General features: G+C 34.7%; 1 long non-coding RNA gene across 2 annotated transcripts; it reads right to left on the reverse strand.

Annotated features, from left to right (window-relative positions):
* Nucleotides 1-2,183: 2,183 nt before the first annotated feature.
* Nucleotides 2,184-4,560, reverse strand: LOC106768070. 2 transcript variants are annotated; one of them, XR_002668978.1, is made up of 5 exons: nt 4,461-4,558; nt 3,994-4,177; nt 3,724-3,909; nt 2,957-3,320; nt 2,184-2,693 (listed from the first exon to the last, which is right to left on the reverse strand). It is a non-coding gene; the product is annotated as an uncharacterized LOC106768070 (long non-coding RNA). The 2 variants fall into 2 exon arrangements; XR_002668977.1 differs by having other exon boundaries at nt 3,994-4,560.
* Nucleotides 4,561-11,180: the final 6,620 nt, after the last annotated feature.

An 11,180-nucleotide genomic window follows, 5' to 3' on the forward strand; every position in this document is an offset into this window, starting at 1 on the left:
ACCCCTTCCCCCTAATACTAACCCCCCTAATCCCTAACCCTAACTCTCTAACCCAATCCTTAACCTTACCCCTTCCCCCTACCCTAACCCTATCCTTAACTCTAACCCCTTCCCCCTAATACTCCCTAACCCTAACCCTATCCCTAACCCTATCCCTAACCTCCTATCCCTATCCCTAACCCTAACCCTAACCCTAACCTTATCCCTATCCCTATCCCTATCCCTATCCCTATCCCTATCCCTATCCCTATCCCTAACCCTAACCCTAACCCTAACCCTAACCCTAACCCTAACCCTAACCCTAACCCTAACCCTAACCCTAACCCTAACCCTAACCCTATCCCTAACCCTAACCTTAACCCCCTAACCTCCTATCCCTATCCCTATCCCTATCCCTAACCCTAACCCTATCCCTATCCCTATCCCTAACCCTAACCCTAACCCTAACCCTAACCCTAACCCTAACCTTAACCCCCTAACCCTAACCCTAACCCTAACCTCTCCCTATCCCTATCCCTATCCCTATCCCTAACCCTATCCCTATCCCAAACCCTAACCCTAACCCTAACCCTAACTCTATATCTAACCCTATCCCTATCCCTAACCCTAACCCTAACCCTAACCCTAACCCTAACCCTATCTCTATCTCTATCTCTATCCCTATCCCTTATCCCTAACCCTATCCTTATCCCTATCTCTATCCATAACCCTATCTCTAACCTTATCCCTATCGCTAACCTACCTATCTCTATCCTTAACCCTAACAACCTACCTATCTCTATCCCTAACCCTAACCCTATCCCTATCCCTCCCTAACCCTAACCGTAACCGTATCCCTATCCCCTAACCCTAACCCCTAACTCCTAACCCCTATCCCTAATCCTATCCCTAACCCTATCCATAACCCTCCCTAACCCTAACCATATCCCTATCCCTAACCTACCTATCTCTATCCTTAACCTTAACCCTAACCTACCTATCCCTAACCCTATCTCTAACCTTATCCCTAACCCCTAACCCCTATCCCCCTATCCCTAATCTTATCCCTAACCCTATCCATAACCCTCCGTAACCCTATCCCTAATCCTAACCCTAACCCTAATCCTAACCCTAACCTAACCTACCAACCCTAACCCTATCCCTTAACTCTATCTCTAACCCTAACCTACCTATCCCTAACCCTAACCGTATCCCTAACCGTATCCCTAACCTTATCCCTAACCCTAACCCCTAACCCCTAACCCCTATCCCTAACCCTCCGTAACCCTATCCCTATCCCTAACCCTAACCTACCTATCCCTATCCCTATCCCTAACCCTAACCCTAACCCTAACCTATCTCTAACCCTAACTCTAAACCTAACCCTAACCCTAACCCTAACCCTATCCCTATCCCTATCCCTATCCCTATCCCTATCCCTAACTCTATCCCTATCCTTATCCCTATCCCTAACCCTCTCTATCTCTAACCCTAACCCTAACCCTATCCCTATCCCTATCCCTAACCTTATCCCTAACCCTAACCCCTAACCCCTAACCCTATCCCTAACCTTATCCCTAATCCTATCCTTAATCCTATCCCTAACCTTNTCCCTAACCCTAACCCCTAACCCCTAACCCTATCCCTAACCTTATCCCTAATCCTATCCTTAATCCTATCCCTAACCTTATCCCTAACCCTAACCTACCTATCCCTATCCCTAACCCTATCCCTAAGCCTAACCCTAACTCTAACCCTAACCTTATCCCTAACCCTATCCCTATCCCTAAGCCTAAGCCTAAGCCCCTTATCCCTAAGCCTAAGCCCCCTATCCCTAACCCTATCCTTATCCCTATCCCTAACCCTAACCCTAACCCTAACCCTAACCCTATCCCTAACCCTATCCCTATCCCTATCCCTATCCCTATCCCTAACCCCTAACCCCTAACCCCTAACCCTTAACCCCTAACCCTTAACACCTAACCCTAACCCTAATCCTAACCCTATCCTTATCCCTATCCCTATCCCTATCCCTATCCCTATCCCTATCCCTATCCCTATCCCTAACCCTAACCCTAACCCTAAGCAATACTCATTCTTTTAATTCAGTTTTGCTAATAGCTAACTTTTCTTCAGATATAGCAGTTTTGATTTATCAAGTAACATATTAGCATTACAATAAACAGTACAAAGGAGATCGCTAAAATTCAATCTTAAAGTAATCTTCTCCAACAAAACAGAATAACTAACTGCTGTGAGACGACATCATCCTAGAGGGTCCTCTACAGCTGTGACAAATAAGTGAATAATTATTACTTGTTACAGTTAAAAGTAATAAATTAACATATCAACTGACCCAAATCCACTTCCTTCTTGCAAAACAGGTAAACTGAAGTTCAATTACAAAAGCTAGCTAGCAATGCTCCAAAGCCATGGGAAGAACTAGTGATACCCTCTCCTCCCACACAGATAACAGAAAAACCCAAACGTCACAATAACATACCTGCATCAAATCCAGCAGAAACTATAACTATGTCTGGATTAAATTCTTTAGCAACAGGAAGCAAGATGTGGTCCCACACTGCAATGTAATCTGGATCACCACATTTCCCCGGCTCCCTGGGGACATTTATATTATATCCAACACCTTCTCCTTCTCCCACCTGATCATAATACCCGTGGTGCTCGGCAGGATAAAAAACCCAAAGTCATGCCTGTATGAATAGAAAAGTTTAGTTGATTGAGGATAAACTATGAAATTGATACAAAGTTCATCCGAAGTCCTTAAAGCAATAGTCCTTGTCAGAGGTCCAAAAACTAGTAAAAGAAGGGTAAATGATCTAGCAGTCAAGCCCATTACATAACCTAACACAACCATGAGCAACAAACTTTTACCTTCCCTGATGTACTAAGAAACAATTACAAGATCAACAACCAGTAAAACTGACCAGAAAATATGTGAAAATAATTAACACACCTGTGAACGGAGAAGAACAAAACTCGAGAGTCATTCCAGAACGTTTTTTGAGTACCATTTCCATGATGGACATCCCAATCAACAATTAAAATTTTCTTCACACCTAAATCAGGCTGTCGCACACGGAAAAATAAAGGAGGCAATAAAGTAACAGACATCTATAGGCTAGAAATTCTTAGTAAAATTGGAATTGGTAGTAGGTGCAATGTAACTCACTCTTAGAGTCTAAGAGATATCTTGCAGCAACTGCCACATTGTTGAAGAGACAAAATCTCATAGCTTCATTATGTTCTGCATGATGACCTGGGGGCCTCACAATGGCAACAGCTGAATCCAATTCCCCGCTTGCCACCTTTTCAACAACCTACTTGTCAAAAGCATCTTAAATTAGGTTCACAAAGTTATTTGTGGGAATAAGATGTAAAGCTTAAATTAATCAGATTAAGCGTAAGGCCTGCAGGGGGTTAATGTATTGTTCGCAGAACTGCTGTCTCACAAAAAGAGGCATCTTGGCAACTATAACCTATGTCCACCCCGTCACTAAGCAAAAACAATAATTTTCACCAAAACAAAGAGAGATAATATAGAGACAGCAGTCAAGCTATAACAGTCTAACTAAAGAAATCTTGGCCAGAGATAAATAGAGTCAAGACCAGTCAGTAAACTCCTTGTAGGCTACGCAAAGTAAGACGGAACCAGGAAACACTAACATTTAATGAAAAAGACAAAATCTTTATATGTAAAGAAAGAATCGTCGAAAGCATCACCTCTACAGCAGAGACAGCAACAAGGAGCGCAGCTTCAGATGAACCTTCATTAAAATATACGGAATTCAATACCTCCGCGATTTGAACCCCCTGGCGCTAATGTTCTTAATCAGATTCACGTGATGTCTGGAATGAACTAACCGCACATGTCTGTCTTCAGCTTTCTTGGCCTCTAGAAACACGCATCTTCAATACGATAAAGAAAATAAGCAAGATTAAAGATAACAGACAAAGATTTAGAGAAACCGTAAAGTAACGTGCATGTGTTACCGTTGAGGAACGCCGGCGGCTTCGAGTCGGTTCCAAATTGACCTAATGCGATTAGGATTCTCGACGTGCTTCGGCTCGTTCGACGCGTAGTGTTTGCACATCCTCCTATCGTATAGTAAACCCACACGCCATTGACCGCTTGCACTGCTTTCTTTACCCTTCTTCTTACTCCTGCCCTCCATGGCTACACCCAACTTTTCAGTTTGTGACTCTGATACTCAACTTCATGTACAACCCGCACTATTTATACTGTCCTAATTTTAAGGTTTTATAGCGCGCCATCATGTACCATCTTTTCTTTCAGCAAATTTCAAATTATTCTGTTATTTTTAAACCTTTTCATTTATTATGTTAATAAAAGAAATTAAAAAGCCTATATCTTACATTTAATGTCCTGACTTCATAAACAACTTTCATTTATTATTTAACCGTTTCGGATACCATTAGTAGTTTTTTTTCTAACAAACCATTAGCCGCTTTAACTTGAACTGATGGTGTTGTTTGTTCGTTATCTCTTTCCCTCCTTCATATTCCCTGTCAGAAGAATTTGAACAGCCAATCTCTACTTTTTTACACTTTTCTAATTTCTCTTGCCATTTATATTTTATTCATTCTTTTTTTTTTTAATTCTCTAAAGACTTCCAAATTACTGAACAGGTAAAGAACAATCTAGATAAAAAGATAAACTTTTGGATTAATTAATATCGAATAGAAAAATTGTTTTTGATTATGTAATCTTGAATGTAATTTTAGATTATACACCCTAAAAAATATATTTTAAGATCTACAGATGTATTTTAAATTGTGTGATTTGAAGATTTATTTAAGATTTTAACAATTAGAAAATTCATAATTTATTTTAGATTGTTTAATTTAAAAGTATTATACATTAACCAATTTGACAGATAATTTATTTGAACTTTTTGACACTCCGTAGATATGCAAGTAGAAATTACAGGGCTGTGAAAAATAATTGGAAAAAAAAAATCTTCCACATTTGGGCTGGTGGCCCATTAATCACAAAACTTGTAAAATTATATGTCTGCTCACTTCCTTGTTAATCGAGTAAAAAAAAGTTTTTTATGCATAAAAATTCAATACAAATATAAAATTTTACATCCTTCATATCTCAAGGATTTGAGTGTAAAAGAGTTTTGTATGATTATTTAATTACGAATCAACGTCTTCAAAAGTAATTACGTTTAAAATGTTTTAAAAATTCGCGTATATATGCATTTCACTTTATTCTATATAAAAATATTTCTTAGCTTAATTTTTCTTATATTTTATATTTATATTTATTTTGAGTGAAAAATGAAAAATATTAATTAATATAATTAAGGTTAAAAAAATTCGATTAAGATAGTCAAATTTTGTACTACTTACTTTAATTAAATAATTTATTTTTTTACTTCATATAAATAAGATAATTGTATATGCTACTTTTAGCTATGTAACATACTTAGATGCCTATAACTTATATTAAATATTAACTGTAATGTCATAATTTTAAACTATTGTAAAATAATTATTTTCTAATACATCATAAATAGGAATTTAATGTCTAAAGATTAAATACAAGATAATATTTTATTTTAAGGACTTGAAGCATTTTATATAAGATAGAAAAATAAAGGAGAGAAGATTATTTTTTATATTACGTATAATTATCAATTCTAAAATTATGAAACATCTTTTTAACAATTTTTAGATAAAGTTTCTATATGGATAATTTAAATTTTAGTGTATAGTGATTCACTTACAAAATCGAAATTCATGTTTAGAAATCAAAATTATAAAATATAGGTATTATTGAAAAACTTACTTTATCACCATCCTCCATAAGTAGATGTTAGTACGAACACTCCTTAACACCTGAAGCTTTACCTTCTTTACTCTTCCCCCTTCGGTATGGCAGCCCACCAAGATGTTTCATGCTTCTCTTGCTAAAGCCGCATTTTGTATCTTATCAAAATGCATATATCCACAAACTGATGGATGATCAGCAAGGCTCTATTATCTTTTCTCTTAAACTCCTATTTCTTTGTGTCGCGCAAATCAAACATAGAAACCACTTCCTCCATCATGTTGCTGACATCTTGAACACGAAAGAAGACACACATCTGTGTGCTCCACCTACTCCAGTTTTTGTCTGTGAGAACAGGTAGATTAACATACATATCTCTACTGATCATTCTTTACACCATCGATCTTTCACCAAGAAACACAGTCTTGATCTTCTTTATGCTTCAATCACCTTTCCGCCAAGCCCTAGATGAGTACGAAGCTCCCAAGTCACGAAACTGAAGCTCTGGATACCACTATTGGAACAGTGGAGAACGAGAGTTTGAACCTAGGCAGAGACCAAACAGTTCGTGATGCCAAGTGTATTGACCGAGCGATAATGCTTCAGTACCGAACGCTATGGACACACTAGTAGAACATTGCAACATAGATGACCAAGAACGACCTAGCAAGAACACGAGCAGCACCGAACGACCAAGCCCTTTGCACTAAACGATCAAGGAGGTGAGCAGAAAAAGAAAGAGTAAAACTCAAACATACAAAAATTTTCGTATATTCACATTGATCTCTAATCAACAATTTATAGGTACAGAAGTCCAGTATTTATAAAATGAAAAGCAATTGTCAAGGACAGTTAAGCAACAACTGTCTTGGCCAACTAACTAATAATCAGCTTAACTTCTAACCATTTTTAACGTTGATTATTCAATGGATAAACATTGAATGCATGACATTATATACTTTTTTACACCAGTGGAAAGCTGCATATATAGTAAGATCTTAGCTGCGTTGGACAACTAGTATAGATTTTGGGCACATAATGTATAATTATCTTTTAACGGCCAGTTGTCGAAAGGTATATTCGATTCCTCGAACAAAATAATGTTTTGCAGTTTTACAAAATTTGGTGTTTTGGCATTGATTTCTTCTGCAGAATCAAAACCAGGCACTGCAAGCAAAATTCTCAACAAAATCCAAAGAATTACCAACAAAATTTTTTATTCTTCTACAAAAGGTCACTTTTTCAGATTTCTCTTCGATGTTTTCAAACATTAATTGCTTCTCCTGTTATGAACAGGCGTTCAGATGAATGAACTTATATAACTCTCTTCGAATAAAATTTACATCTTATATAGATAAAGAGATGAAAAGAAGGAAGAAGTGTAATTTAAATATTTGATGTATGTATATATTTGTACAAATTAATATTTGTTTAGTACGATAAAGAAGATTGATATATGCGACAAAAGATGAATATAAATTTTTAATTGAATCGGATTCCTTATAATGCAAAACATATAGTGCGGTTTTTGTTGTAAGTTTCACCGACATTCACATTTACTCAATTTGGCTAGAAACAAAAAATAATTAGTTGTACTACTTTCTTGTTCCGCGGGTCATCATCAACTATTCGAAACAAGTCGCACAAATCATAAAAGCAAAATACAAAAAAAAAAATACAGATATAATCAATAAACATTAATTTAAAATTGATCTTATTTTTTTATGTGATTTATGTCTACATTGATGATTTTATAATTTTTTTTAGCTACGAATATTTTTTTTTGTTTCATATGGCATGCGCTTGGGCGCTATGATATATGTTTCCAACGAATGTAATACTGAAAAATCAAATTCAATGAAAGATTATATTTTTAATTGAGTAATATGATTTTTTATTATTATTTAAGTTAAATTGTATTGCAATCCTGCTTAGTATTTATATTATTCTCGATAATAGGGTTAGAGCAATAAATGAATCTTTTTATTATTTTTCTCTTATATTTTATTATTTATTAGAGTATAGATTTCTCTAGAGTAATAATTGTCACTGTGTAATTATTGTTGTATTTTCACTTATCCATCTCAATGGCTCCTAAGCCATCAACCATATGATCCAGATGAGTTCCTGACGACAATACAAGGTCACATGGAGCAATAAAGATCTGCCATATCCCTTCCAAATATCATAACTATCTCTTTTCACCAATTCTGAAACTTACTTCATACTCACTTTATCCAAATCATTCTAAGTTTCCAACCCACAAATCATTTATTGTCTCTTTATGTAATTTGTTGGAAAAGATGTTTTGTATCACTCTCATAAAATACAAAGATAAAATATATATAATTTAATTTAAGAACGAAATTTAATTTTTGTTAATAATTTGGAGACGAAAAGATATTTAATGATTTGTAAAACATGTAATTATCAAGTCTCAAGAAGTTTTTCACTGGTAAGATGTGTTTTGATAGTCATGCATGCTTAAGTATACATCATCAATTTCTTCTCTCACTTTTTCGAAGAATGAATAAATTATGAATTTCTATGTACACAAATACCTAAAATATTACCTCGTCAAAATAAAGTAAGAGACAATACATATTTATATTCTTTCCTATTCCTATTGTGTTTAAATAATTTAATAGCATAATTTATTTTTAGAAAAGAAATAAAATACTTTAACTCTTCAGATATTTACAATTCTTTATATTTATAATTTTTTTTTTCTTTTTGTTGGTTTAATACATCATTTGGTCCCTTCTTTTGGGGGTTTGGTTCAAAATGATCTCATCTTCGGAAAAAAATCACTAAAGTCCCATATTTTATTAAAAAATGTTCAAAATGATCCTTTTGGCCGACGTTGTTAAATCTTTAACGGAACAGATGCTAGCATCACAAAACATTAGTGAGCTGTTTCAAATGAAGCTTACGTGACTATTTGAAGTCATTTAAAATATGTTAAATTAAAAAATAGGTTAAATTAAGAAAACCCTAACCTTAGTTTGATTACTGCATTTCTGCTGTTGTGAAATTGTTGGTGACTCAGGGTGAGTTGGTTATTGAGGATGATAAAAGTGGTGCGAAGGAGGTTGATGGTGTGGAAAAAAGTGGTGCAAAGGATTTTGTTGTTTTCCCCGATGCCATTGTCGCCATCATCAGTTCCGACCTCCTTCCGCTCCAACCGCCACCAATTCCCATTCCTATTCTTTGGTTCGTATCTTCATTTTTCCTTTTATCATTTATTCTATTTGATTAGATTCACAATTCACCATCATACACACAAACAGACCGTCACCAATGAAGCGCTCAATGTTATGATTTCTGGGGCTCTCGCTTCTGGCAAAGGCACCCAGTCCCACCTGGTTTGGTGCATATTGCTGCTGGATATTTACTTAGGGCAGAAATTGCCACAGGAAGTGAAAATGGAAAGCGAGTCAAGTAGTATATGGAGAAGGGGCAGTTGGTCCTTGACGAATTGGGGTTAGGGTTTTTTTAATTTAACCTTTTTTTTTAATTTAACCTATTTTAATTGGATTCCCATGGCGGAGGAGAAGAGGGCGTCGTTGTCATCATGAAGAAAGGTGACCGGCAAATGTTCACGGTGGAACTCCGGCTTGGTGAGACAACCATAGTTTCGTGGAAGAAGCTGATGAAGGACTCCAGCAAGCCTAACGGATCCAATTCGGCACCGCAACAAGTCGTAATCGCTCCGGGTGAACCTGTTGATGTTGAAGAAAATGATCCCTCTCAGCCAAACCGAAAACTCTTTTATAGATGATGCTGAACTGGATGAGTATTTTGAGTTGATAACTCTGCAATCAAACAGATGGGTTCTTTGTAAATATTTGATTCCACTGACACATTTGTGGAAGGCTTCACTGGTAGGCTGCTTGCACTGACAAAAGTACATGGCCCATCCTGATGAGAGAGGAAAAGCCCAATTATTGATAAAAATGGTTGCAAAGCATAATAAAATAAGGAAGATCAAGANACAATACGTACTATTTGCTCTTCTGGAGGCTTGAGAAGTTCTTTCTCAGATTCTGTAGTATCCCAATCAATTTGATGTTCCTTAGCTATTTCCTTCAACACTTTCAATTTTACTTCACCAGGAGGTGTTCGTACTGAGAGTTTTTCGATCAACTAAAAATACATAAATGAATCTGCTGCACCACCTAATCAACAACCAAAGAAAAGGTGCAGAAAAGATATAATGAAGAATGGTGAAAACAATGATGGGACAGTCACGTAAGATAAGTTTTGAACACCTCACTAAAAATTTGCTATGCTAGCATTTGTTCCGTTAAGAATTTAACTCCGTCTGTCAAAAGGACCATTTTGAACATATTTTAATGAAATATGAGACCTTAGTGTTTTTTTCGAAAGTATGATCATTTTGAACCAAAGCCTCAAAAGAAGAGACCAAATGATGTATTAAACCTTCTTTTATAGTTAGATTTTGACTAAGGTTATTCAATTACTACCTTTTAATTAATGGCTTTTCTTATTTAAATTTTTAAGATTATTTTATTGTTATTATTGTAATTTACTATTACCACATGCTTCATATTAATCAAGGATTTTTTTTAATTATGTTTTTTTTCTTTTGTTGACGATTATTATGTTTTTCTTTTTTATATCTAATTTTTTTTATCATCACAAAAATGTTACTTCTTTTTTCTAACACTGACAATATAAACTTATAGTTATTTTTTTTTTCAATATGAACTGGAGGAATTTTTCAGTCAGCATTGATAAAAAAAAATATCAATACAAAACATTCCAACTATCAGTGTTGTAAAAAATAACTTCAATTAACATCCCGTCTAAACAATAATGATCAATATTAACGGAAAACAATCTTGATTGATGTCAATAAAGATAGAACTTTAATAATACTAATTGAAATAATTTTGACGAACTTCAATAAAAAAAAACAACATTAACAAAAGTCAACTAAAACTATAATCAATATTAATATTTTTGAATTATTAATACTTTACCGAAAAGAGAAATTTAAAATTCAATAAATTTTAATTTTTTTTATCTAAATAGAAAATTTTAAAAATAAAATAATTTTAAATTATACAAATATAAATTTAATATATTTGAATATTTTAAACAATTATTAAATTCCATGTCCACAAATGGAATGTAAGCTGCTTTTAATAAGATTATTTTAGAAATCTTTATATCTATTTACATTAATTTTTAAATTTGACATAACATTATAATTACTTTAGGATTATACCGTGAAAGTGAAAATACAAAGAAGTAGTATAAATTTATTGTGTTATATTTATAATTTTAATCATTATTTACATATTTAAAAACAAAAGAAGAGGAGTATCCATAGTACTTGTCACGATTACAATAG

The sequence above is a fragment of the Vigna radiata genome, chromosome 7 (genome assembly GCF_000741045.1).
Source record: "Vigna radiata var. radiata cultivar VC1973A chromosome 7, Vradiata_ver6, whole genome shotgun sequence".
NCBI classification, from domain to species: Eukaryota; Viridiplantae; Streptophyta; class Magnoliopsida; order Fabales; family Fabaceae; genus Vigna; species Vigna radiata.